General features: G+C 39.6%; 1 protein-coding gene and 1 long non-coding RNA gene across 2 annotated transcripts in view; one reads left to right on the top strand and one right to left on the bottom strand.

Annotated features, from left to right (window-relative positions):
- The window catches only part of LUZP2 (leucine zipper protein 2), a 551,161-nt gene that overhangs the window by 382,207 nt on the left and 156,360 nt on the right, over nt 1-12,594 (bottom strand). The window lies entirely within an intron of this gene.
- On the top strand, nt 6,197-8,660 carry LOC111091614. Its single transcript, XR_005375847.1, has 3 exons — nt 6,197-6,230; nt 6,381-6,563; nt 8,130-8,660. It is a non-coding gene; the product is annotated as an uncharacterized LOC111091614 (long non-coding RNA).

Here is a 12,594-nt window from a genome sequence, read left to right as displayed (position 1 = left end):
GCAACAAGCCCATCTTCACAATTGCTTCTCTGAAGGCAAAGACACCCCACTGTGCTGTCAACAGCTGCAGCTCTCCCTTGCGCCATAAGGATATATGTTAGATAGACACAAAACCAAACTGATTTTTGACTATTGCAAGGCTCTGTCTTTGAATATGGTAAAATAATCTGCCTGGGAGTCCTATTTCTCAATAACATCCTTTTCTCTCTGGAGATGATTAGCTTATTTGCAGGTACAACATGAAATCATAATGCTAGTCTTCTGTGAGCACAGTGAGATATAGACATTTGCATGTTAGTGTCTTCCTATCACCACTTCCATCTACCCTGCCAACGTGATTACATTTTTCATCCACCTGATGCCAAATTTTGTGTAAAGATTTAAATCATGCAGCAGCTTCTATGTGAAGCCATCTAACATACCATTTACCTTTTCCACTCTTGTTTTAGGAAATTCTTCTATCCACACAGCTTTCAACAGATAAACGTTTCAGGCAAAATGTTTTTATTTGCTTTGGGTACAGATCTTTGCGGAAAAAAAAAAAAAAAAAAAAAAAAAAAAACAGTTCCCATAGCTTCTTTTTACTAATGGCACTCATCTGTTTACTTGTCTCCCACAAGACTAGTTCTAGGAGTCAGAAACTCACATTTTCCTTTCTGCATTCCCAGGGCCCGGAATAAGAATTCTGTGTCTACAAGGCACAAAACAAATGCCTGATAGATGTTTGTTATGTGACTAAAGAATGAATGAATATCACTTCTTGTAGTGTAATCTGACCTCTACTATGATACTATGGAAGATGGACAGGGAGAGTGGAAGGTGGCAAGAGTTTAACCAAAATAATAATAATAATAATAAAATAATAATAATAACAAAAACATTGCAAGAAAAAATGCAGTTTTATTGCTTTATTTTATTGGTGAACTTCTAGCTGTAAAATACAAGAACAATTCTACCACTTATGTAGAGTCGGCTGCTTTGCTAATTTTTGTCACAAAAAGTAAAAATTCTCTTTTGAAGGCTTATAGTATCCCATTCTCTGTTGTAATCTGAATACATTTGCACAATTAAATTTACTGCCACTCAGGAACGCTTGGGTGGCTCACCGGTTTAGGGTCTGCCTTTCACTCAGGGCGTGATCCCAGATTCCAGGGATCAAGTCCCACATCGGGCTCCTAGCATGGAGCCTGCTTCTCCCTCTGCCTGAATCTCTGCCTGTTTCTGGGTCTCTCAGGAATGAATAAATAAAATCTTAAAAAAAAAATTTACTGCCACTCACAGAGCTTTAAAACTGTAGTACCCAACATACTATGAGCAATACTAAACATGGGGTCAGAAAGTGTGATACTGGGATCCCTGGGTGGCTCAGGGATCTCGTGAATAAATAAATAAAATCTTTAAAAAAAAATAAAAGAAAGTCTGATACTTTTCAGTATACAGGCTACCTGCTGACCAAGGATTTGGATACATGAAATTAAAGTAGGTTTTAACCCATATGGAGCTATTCTGAAGGAAACTTACGATCGTAAATTAATATTACTATGCAAGAAATTTTCCTATGAGTTGAGTAGCTTTACCCAAGTTAAATGGATACTATGAAAGTGTATCTGTGTGTGTATGTACATGTACATATATATATAATCCTGAAGTATAAAATATGAAAATGCTGATAATTTAAAAATTTTAAAAATACAGATATCTGTATATATCTTCATATGCATATGCATAAAGTATGCATATTTAATATAACAACTTCATCTTATGTCTGCATAATAACCTCCTGGCAAATGCATATGTATTGCTTTCCACTCGACTCATTTCCTTTTTCTAACAGCACTCATAATGGCAATCCTTTATTGCAATTACCACTATACACAGTGGTCCCATCCCCTTAATCATGAAACAGCACGATAATATAGACCAACTTGGATATAGCCTCCTTGTATTTTGACATTTTTGCTGAAAAATAGAAATGAAAAAATTGTTGGAGTTTCATTTGTTTCTGAACAGGGATATCTTGAATATTGAGAACCAATTATAACGATAGCAGGTCATTTCGGATATCATTATTCTTGCAGCTTGGGTACCTGCATTCAAATCCGTGGAGAACACCCTATTCTAGATGATCCCTGAGCCAATATATTTAGTTTTTATAGACTCTGGGGACCAGGGATTGCTCCAAAAATGTTTTTTGATTAACAGAGAATTGGAGTCCTCTCGCTAACTGCCACGGTCTATGAATTCCTGACTCAATTTTCTTGATGTCATTTTAGGTATTCTAGAATAAGGCAGCTGGCTACTTTATCAATACCCAATCAGCCTCTTAATACGCTTTTTACTCCCAATAATAAACATTGCATTGGCCTCCATATGTTTACAGAATGAATATCCTGTCATCACCGATTACGGTGCTACTGTTCCCTAACCTGGTGCTACTGTTCCTTAGGTCCTGTCACGAGTATGAATCTCCACCAATCCCCCTCGGGTGGCTCAGATGCAACACTCCACGAATTTTACCTAAGTCCCAGCAGGCTTGAATCTCTCTCCCTCTCTTAATCCACAAAATTTGAAACCTGACTTTCGAACTTATTCTCCCTTATGTTTTGTTATTTGTGGGACCATATGAAATAGTTACAGAAGTGATATACTGTTTGCTTTATAGAGAAAAGGTAAAATGCAGGATAGATGTGAGGTTACTGAATTGATGCCTCAAGAGATATAAAGCTGATGTCTTGGGATTATATTCCTTCTGTTGTAGCATATGGAGCTGAAATGGAAATAAAAAATGGAGATATTTCCCAGTATCTTTTAGGGTACTACTGCTGTAGTTTGTAAACTCCCCAGTACATAGATAAAACTAAGCTGCTGTGGTATGTAGGTGATGAGGTGGTTTCAGCAATACCCCGATATGCACAAAAGTCTCCCGTCTTGGGAAAACCGAGGTAAATATTACGCTAGAAAGTTCTTGATATTTTGACAATCAAAACTATCATATTTAGTCCATATCTCTGGAGGCAAAATTATCTCAGAGGGCACTGACATGAGGCCTTCTCCTATGCTGATTATGAACCTGGTGAAAACAAAGGCCATACATCTTAGTTCTTTGAGATTCCATTGTCAAACTCACTTGTCATCTCTTCATGAAGATACACAAAGCAGAGACATGTTTTACGAGTCTTGCATTCTCCCTACGGGTCTCCCGAATTTTTGATGCTGTCTTCACCAGTCTATAAATAGCCACAGGTCCGCCTGCCCTGGGCTTTTGTGAAGCATGCATTCGTTTTCAAAAACGTGGCATTTTAATATTGAAGTCAAATATCTAAAAGATAAATAATCCCTAATACATGTATAGCTAACAGTTGTACATCGGTCTGCATCCGACAGCAATCGGGAGTCTCACCCAGGCCTGTTTCCCATAAAGTAGTTTGCCACTGAAGAGAATGAATTTGAGTTCACTACTGACCTGAGCCTAATGTAAATCAGTGACCCAGAAAAGCTTTATGTCCCAATACCAATTAGTTTTCCACTGCCTGTGCTTCTTTGCCCCTGCTTGGAGCACCTGACATTTTGAAGCAATTAGAGGGCAGTGGATCTGTAAAAAAGCACTCTGTGTTGGTACTCGACAGAGCTGAACTTTTGTGCTTCGGCCCACGTAATAAAAGCCATCAGAGTTGCCCACAAACTGTGACTGCCTCTTTTTTTTTTTTTTTCGAGAATCTAATAGAATTGACCCTACATATTGACAAAGATTAAACTGCCTTTGCTAAAGTTTGACAGACACAACATTCCTTTGAAGGAGCTACAAGAGTATCCAAAAACCTCTACAGGCAATGCCAAATCCCCATGTTATCAAGGCCACTTAGGTTAAATAAATGATGTATGTCATAATATACAGAAAAAAAATATTAACCACTGATAATTAGGTACGATATCGTTTACAGAACTGGGCCTACCATTTATCACATTTCATTGGAGGGGAAACAAATAGAATCTAATACAGGATACAGAAGAGAAAGTAGGTTCCCTGTTCATCTACAGGGAGGACACGTCTTCCTGGGATACCACAGTTTGTATTCCAGCAGAACTTCAGAGTGTGTGTGTGTGTGTGTGTGTGTTTCCTGAGGACACCAGAAGTGTGAATGTAAAGGCTAAAGCAGAAATGGGAGATTCTTGTTTATTTTTTTTTTCATTCCTATAGTTGTGGATGCGTAAAATAAAGCATTGTTTTCTCAACAGTGCTTTTGTCACTGCCTTAAACACTACTCGTGACTTCACCAAAATACTACCCAAAGATTGAAATCACTGAAATCATTAACACAGCTCTGATCTTGGGATAAGAAGCACAGATTTTCAGGGCACCTGAGTGGCTCAGTTACTTGAGCATCCAAACCTTGGTTTGGGCTCAGGTCACGATCTCATGGGTCATGAGATGGAGCCCTTCATGGAGCTCTGTGCTCAGGAGGAAGTTTGCTTAAAGCTTCTCTCCCTCTGCTATACACCCCCCCCCCCCACTCGTGTGCTCTTTCTCTCACTCTCCTTCTCTGTCACTCTCAAATTAATAAATAAAACTATTTTTAAAAAAGGCAGCATAGACTTTCTCTAGGATATGTTTTTCCTATTGGATTCTCTTATTTCCGACCCAAATTTGCCACTTTCAACTATAGAAAAAGTCATAGAAGATCTAAACAAAATTGAATGTAATTTTGCATCCAAGTAAGGGTTAATTATAAATTTAGAACAAAGGTATTCCTTCCTACTTTTAAGACTTTAAGTGTCTCTAAGTGCCAGGTACTTTGGGAGAGAAACCAAGAAACAATGTAAATATGAACTGCATCTTGTCCTCTGAGGGTTTAGGTAATATAGGGTGTGGAAGATGGTCGCACCCTATCTTCCTTCCACCTTGTCTCCTGCAACGTCACTTTGCCCCTCCTTCAACAAGGGGTTTAATTCCCTTCCTCTTGAAAGAGGCTGGCCTTAGTGCTTCCCTAGCAAAATTCAACATAAGTGATGAAATGTGATGTCTAAAGTCATTAAAAACACTTCCAGATTCTGCAAGAAACTCTTGGAACAGCCACACTGTGCATACTGGTCCAGGGGTCCCAGCCTCTAAGTTGTGAGAGGCCCACGCTGAGTGGGTGATTAACCCTCTCACTTTGCCCAGGGTGTGGGGCTTTTCAGTGTGAAAATCAGGAATACCCTCAGGAAAACCAGGGCATACTGGCCATCCTAAAAGAAAAACCAGTTCCAGCCCTGCAGACCACAGCTGAGCTCCCAGCCAACAGGTAGCGTCGACCTGAGCTATGTGCGTGAGCTCTCATGTGGGGGCATCAGGGGATGTCCGAAGGCAGCCTTAAGAGAGACACAGGCAAGGACTACTCAGCTGAATCCAGTCAACCCCCAAAACCATGAGAAGGGATAATAAATTATTATTTTAGCTAAAGATATTAGGAATAATGATACACGATGCCAAAAAATATCGCTTTAAATTACACTTACATTAAAGTACGTCTGTTGTAACTCAAGGCAGAGAGGGATAAGATGCTATATACAGATTGAGATACAGAATCATCCGAACGGAGAAATGTTGATTTGGGCCCAAAGGCCAAAGTGATCAGTCTAAGCAATTTGAGGGAAGTACGACTCCCCCAGAGTCTTGGACATGCAGAAATGGGGAAGGGACCGTGAAAGCAAAGCTTTGCAGGTACCGTGTGCAGTGAAATAAAGGATGGAAGTGAAAGATAAATAAGAACACATTAGGAATAACAGAATAGTGAAATAAGGCTGTAAATTCAGACTCAGACGGTGGAAGACCTTGATTGCAATCATCTGGAAAGCACAGGGAGGCAGTGGAGTTTTAGATTAACCTAACGGCGCTGCTGGCTCGGATGGGACGCGTGGGAGAAACTGAGTCCCACTGGGCGAGCACTGCCCCCAGCCCGAGAAAACACTGGACTGGCCAAGCCTTCTAAATAGAACCCCCCACTTAATCCCACTACCTTTTCCATTAAAATTTGAAACTAAGGAAAACAGCCTCTAAAGGCGAAGTCTCACATTGAAAATTGTTCAAATCTTGCAGAAAAAAAAAAAAAAAAAGTAAAAGTCTACTTGAGGCAGCGGGAAGCTAAAGAATGAGTATTGTCTGACTTGTGTGTAGCACCGATAGATGTCTGTAATGGATTCTATTCTAGAAGGTACAAAGCATTCTATTGAAAGGCTGGCCTCTTTTCTGTGTAATTTTATTTCTCTTTGCCTATCCCTGTTATTATATGGCTCTGACTTTTAAAAGGAATATTTTACTACCTCTTCTCACACTAGGTAAAACCTTCGCTGCCAGCATATTTAGAAGGTCATTCCTATTGTGCTCTTTTTTCAATCCACAGAGTGACACTCACATAAAGGCTCTCTCCCAGCACACTCCCACTGCTTGGTGGACTGCACAGGATGTGCCGCAAAAGGGTCTCTCGTGAGGGTTTGGCATTCGGAGGACCAGGCCAGGGGACTCGGCGAGGCTGGGGCACGTCTTCTGGATACAGATCAGGTCGTGAATAATGCAGACAGCCATGGTGAGAGGGAGAGAACTGAGGGAAAGATAAAACTAGAGAAATACAAAAAAAAAAAACAAAAAAAAAACTAGAGAAATACCAGAAAGCACACAGCCCACCTTAATCGGTGCGTCACCTGCTTTTGCTGCTATCATTTCAGTTCTGTGTCTTAAAGAATTGCATTTTAAAATATTGTAATGCTGATGGTACTCCTGCTATAAGGCTGTTGTAAAACCAGCATCTCAAGTCAAATGTGAAATGTTCCACAAATCCTAATTGCCCATGCTTATAAAAAGAGTAGGTCTGAGACGCCTGGGTGGCTCAGGGGTTGAGCATCTGTCATCGGCTCAGGGCATGACCCAGGAGTTCTGGGATCGAGTCCCGCATCAGGCTCCCTGCATGGAGCCTTCTTCTCCCCCTGCCTGTGTCTCTGCCTCTCTCTCTCTCTCTCTCTCTCTCTCTCTGTGTGTGTCTCTCATGATTAAATAAATAAATACATAATCTTAAAAAAAAATAGGTCTGGTGGAATGAATCACCAAGAGACTATGACACGGATATTAGGCACACCTGATGTCAGGAAGAGGGAATCTGAAGATACCGGCACAATGTCCCAATTAAAAGTAGTTTAATGTCTCTTATATCCCCATATGAGTGAAACCATATAATGATTGTCCTTCTCCAACTGACTTACTACTTCACTCACCAGAATATAAGAAATAGTGAAAGGGATTAAAGGGGAAAGGAGAGAAAATGAGTGGGAAAAATCAGAGGGTGACAAACATGAGCGACTCCTAACTTTGGGAAATGAACAAGGGGTAGTGGAAGGGGAGCTGGGCAGGGGGTACGGGGTGACTGGGTGACGGGCACTGAGGGGGGCACTTGGCTGGATGAGCACTGGGTGTTATACTATATGTTGGCAAATTGAACTTCAATACAAAATATATATATTAAAAAAGTTTAAGAGAAAGAAAAGTAGTTAATGTTTGCTCAGAGTAAAACCCAAAAAAAATTCACAGTGAAAATTACTGACAGCTAAAAGGTAAAACCACTCACAGAATGTGCCCTGGTGGGTTTTTCCATTTTCGTGAGCACTCCCATTGCTCACTACATACTTTCCCCAGTAGCTCTGTGGTAATCTGCATGAGCCAGAACAGGCGTATCACAGAACAGTCACCACGGGCGGAGAAGGACTATAGTGAAAACGGGTAGGCATTGGATTCCCATGAGAAAGCAACAGCAATATGCTTTTCTCCTTAAAGATATTTATTTATTTATTTATTTATTTATTTATTTATTTATTTATTTATAGAAGAGAGTGAGAGAGAGCACTAGCAGGGGGTGGGAGGAGGGAGGAAGCAGTCTCCCCACTGAGCAAGGAACCCATGTGGGGCTTGATCCCAGGCTCCTGAGATCATGACCTGAAGTTGAAGGCCGATGTTTAACGGACTCAACCATCCAGGTGCCCAAAAACAATGTTTTGGGCAATTACTGTTCGAATATATTTTGTGACCATCTTAGTAGTAAATAATTTTAAAATTCATTGTTACGATTAATTTTATCGAGTGCCGCAACTGTCTTCCCCCAAAGTGCGGTCTGCTCTGTGGATGTGAATATGCTCAACTTCATGGATGGTGTCCAGATGTCATCTGTTATGAGCACAGCTTCTCAGGGGGCAAAACAGAACTGCTGGAAAGTTACAGGACTTGCTCAGCATCATAGGACTGAACTCAAGGTACAGTCGTCGCGTGGATTCGAGAGATTCCAGCTTCACGGAACAAATTAAAGAGCAAAATCAGAATCTGAATGATGGCAACTCTGAAGTCTGTTCTTACTGCAATCTCCCACTCCCACAGTTTGTTTATCTTCAAATGGATGTAGAACAGCAACTGTGACTAAGATATCTGGATTCTAGAAATTAGAGAAGTAGACGGTAATTGAATCCACTAATACCCAAAACTATCGATATATTAAAACTGGAAAGGCAACAGTACTGGATATGGAAAGAGTCGATCTTTGTACTTGGGTTGGCCTGGGTCTGAAGCATGATTCTTCCCATTACTTGATGTGTGATCTTGTCAAGCAATTACCTTTTCTCCAGTTTGGTTTCTCCACATGAAAATAAGGTAATGAAAAAAATAAAAATAAAAAAAAGAAAAAAAAAGAAAATAAGGTAATGATGCCATTTGGAAGAATTAAGGATACTGTAAATTTGCTGGTAGGCATATAAGAAATGTTCAAAAATAGTAGATATTAACAGTTCTTTGAGTGAAGACAAGCACTTTGACTGCAATGGCCCTGGTTATATTCCCATTAAACATAACAGCATTCGAAGCATAGATGGTATTTAACAAATATTTGTAGAATGAAAAAGAAATTGTGACATTTAAAATCTATATGTAAGCCAAAGAGGGAATGTTACTAGAATTCTCTACATGTAAAAATTCATGTTGAAAATAGGGCAAGGTACTACCTAAAACATTCACAGAAGTAAAAGCACATATTTTAAGATTTTAGAAAGCATGGATATGATTAATATATTTCCTATTCTGAATTCTCTACCTTTTTGAAATGCTACTTTAATGACACCTATAGTTAGCAATAAGATGACACACGTAAATGATACTTTATAAAGAGGAAAAGGATCAATCTTTATAAATTAGTGAAAAAGCATTAATTGCTACATTGTATCTCTATCATAAAGTACGAGTTATATAAAGTTAACTAAAGGTTAAATAAAGTTAATTAAAATTATTACTAAAATAATGTAATAATTTAATACCCTTAATAATTGATGGTATGCAATAAAACTTTATCAACATTATCAACTGGTGAAAAAATACTGATATGTGTATATATGGTAGCTCTATCACCATATTAAGAAAACAAGGCACAGCTTATAAGGAGTCTCATATTCTGCTACAGTGACATATTTTTAATTATTGATTTTGGGATTTTTCGATTATAGTGACATGCTATGAAACATTCACATTTCTTGATGTGAGGCTGAATGCAAAGTATATGTGCTGGGAAGATAAGGTTTTATTTTATGAATCAAAGGAGAAAACAGGACAATTTCAAATGCACATAACCAAGTACTGAAACCCTAACTAGAAGAGCAGACATTAGGAGAAAGCACTCAACTTTTTTTTTTTTTTCCAAACCCCAATCACTCAAATTATGAACGTAGTTCCTGTCATTTCATGCTCCAGATTTAGCGCTTGAATTGAAAATGTTCAGTTTGGGATCAGATCAGCTGAAAAGGCTCTTGTTCAACATTCAATTATAAGCCACATTGAAAATAAATGAGGCAACAGGTCAAGGTCAGACTTAGCAAGGAGATAGAATTTCTGTCATATATAATTTCGAGCAGTGGTCTGACTTGTTAAATGTTAACCTACAATTACGTATGTATTTTACGTGATTTGAAGAAAACGGGAAGATCTCATGACAAATACCACAATGTAAGCACCAGTTTGAGGATAAGTTAATGTAAAGAATCATTCGAATTCCTCTGAGTGGATTCAAGCCTCCCTTCAGGTTATACAATGCCTGCTAGAGCCTGCCTCTGGAATAAACCAAGATACCTGGGGTCTGATATCAGAATACCTTGCACTCAATAGCTAGTTAATAAATCACAGATAATGGAATCAGTGACCTGCAGGAACTTTAGAAGGTATCTAGTTCAATCATGTTCACATTAGTGAAATTAGTGACAAGGAAATTAAGGATGTTAAGTTTTTTAAGACACTTTCACATGTATTATCTCACTTATTTTCATAGTAGCTTTGTGGAGTAAGGATGAGCTATCTAGAAAAAGAAGACAGAGTATCGTCTGGAAGGTCACTATAGGCAACAGAAGACCTGAGAGACACCAGATTCTAAATTCAGAGTGTCTGTGATGATGAATTAGGGACACAGGAATAACTTGAAATCTATAAACACCCACAGAAGATAATCAGATGGCATGTCCTACGGCTATGACACTACGAGCTCTGGCTTTTGCCGACCCAGACTTTATTTATAGAAGTGGGAGAAGAGAATGATACACAGAAATGGCCAAATGAATAATTGAAGTCTGAGTTGGTCCAGAAATATACTCCACCAGCAAGAAAGTAAGGGGGATGTTTGCTGCTTCAACTGCAGCTGAGGCTCAAGGGGGCTAGGAGATGGTTATAAGTACTTGGAGGTGAGAAGCACCGGGGTGGGGAGGGTCAGGATCTTCATTTTACTAACTGTTGACTTTGAGAAAAAAATCACATATCCTCTCTGGGCCTCAGTTTCGCATCTAGCACAGTGGCCTCATCTATATTAGTAACTTCATCTCATAATTATGAGGATAAAATGAGGGAAGCAATAGAAACTGTTATTAATGAGGGCTTGGAATCCCATAAATGCTCAACCCAAAGATGTTATTAGTATTCTTATTCCTTATTTTAATTTTTTTTTTTTTTTTATGATAGTCACACAGAGAGAGAAAGAGAGGCAGAGACACAGGCAGAGGGAGAAGCAGGCTCCATGCACCGGGAGCCCGATGTGGGATTCGATCCCGGGTCTCCAGGATCGCGCCCTAGGCCAAAGGCAGGCGCCAAACCGCTGCGCCACCCAGGGATCCCTCTTACTCCTTATTTTAAAATGCAATCTTATCTTTTTAAAAATTATGTATTTGTTTGTTTGTTTGTTTGTTTGTTTTTCAGTGAGCCTGAACCTGGGGTTCAGAGATGGGTAACAGGCTTGGCTCCCTGGGGACTTAAGCATCTTATACAAAGTCATTAGAGACAGACTAGAAAGCCAGGTTCCTTGTTATCCACATTTCCTTCAACCATCTTTTTTTTAATACTTTATTTATTTATTTATTTATGATGAGAGAGAGAGAGCGAGAGAATGGGCAGGGGGGAGGACCAGAGAGAGAGGGAGAACCAGGCCCCCCATTGAGTAGGGTGCAGGGCTCCATCCCAGGACCCTGGGATCACAACCGGAGCTGAAGGCAGACACTTTTAACTGACTGAGCCACACCGGAGCTCCTCAACCATGTTTTTAATAATTAAAAAAAAAAAAAAAAATCCAATTTTCCTGACATTTTCTAAGGACCAGTTAAATAAAGTCACATGGCACAAGCCAGGACATGTATTACTGTCAATCTCCGTCTCAGGGAAACTGCTATGGCTCGTCATGAGATTTCTAATTCGGTCACCAACAGGAGAGGAGAGCCTGCCATTTCTTCCTTTCCAGCCTCACTTTCTGGTGTATGTGAACTACATGATCCACGAATCAAGAATCCATCAGCAAATTCAGGGAAACATGATGAGTCACCTAATAAGGGGATGTTTTTCCCTCCTCATTATAAATATTCACATCAAAAAAAAAGTACATTTTAATTGAAAACAAAAAAGAACAAATTTGTAAATGATTTATGAAAAACAGGGAAAAAGAAAAAAAAAAGTCAAAAAAATTAACATTTGGGGCCCCTGGGGTAGTTCGGTGTTTGAGCGTCTGCCTTTGGTTCAGGGCGTGATCCTGGGATCCTCGTCCGGCATCAGGCTCCCTGCATGGAGCCTGCTTCTCCCTCTGCCTGTGTCTCTGCCTCTCTCTCTCTGTGTCTCTCACGAATAAAGGAAATCTTTTAAAAAAATTAACATCAGGTGTGTCATGGGTGACTCAGTCAGTGGAGTGTCTGACTCTTGATTTCGGCTCAGGTCTTGATTTCAGGGTCATGAGTTCAAGCCCCATGTTGGGCTTCTTCACACAACCCACACTTAAGTGTGGAGCCTACTTTAAAAAAAATATATATATGCATATATGTGTATGTATGTATATGTATATTAATATAAAAGATACCATATGTCCTACCACTCTCAAGTTTTCTAGTGTTTCTCTCTTCATTAGGCCTTAGCCTCATACAGGTGGACATCTGCACTAAATGACCTCTCCCCACATCCTAAAGGGAAAATTCAGATAGACATATAATGTCCAGCGTGCCGAGAACATTTTGGAAGACCTTCTTCGACACTTCTATACAGTAGTGCTGTTTACTCCCCTGTGCTCCCATGGCCTC

This window comes from Canis lupus, chromosome 21, assembly GCF_011100685.1.
Source record: "Canis lupus familiaris isolate Mischka breed German Shepherd chromosome 21, alternate assembly UU_Cfam_GSD_1.0, whole genome shotgun sequence".
NCBI lineage: Eukaryota > Metazoa > Chordata > Mammalia > Carnivora > Canidae > Canis > Canis lupus.
Note: the sequence above shows the minus strand (reverse complement) of the source record. Positions and strands in the feature narration are given on the sequence as shown.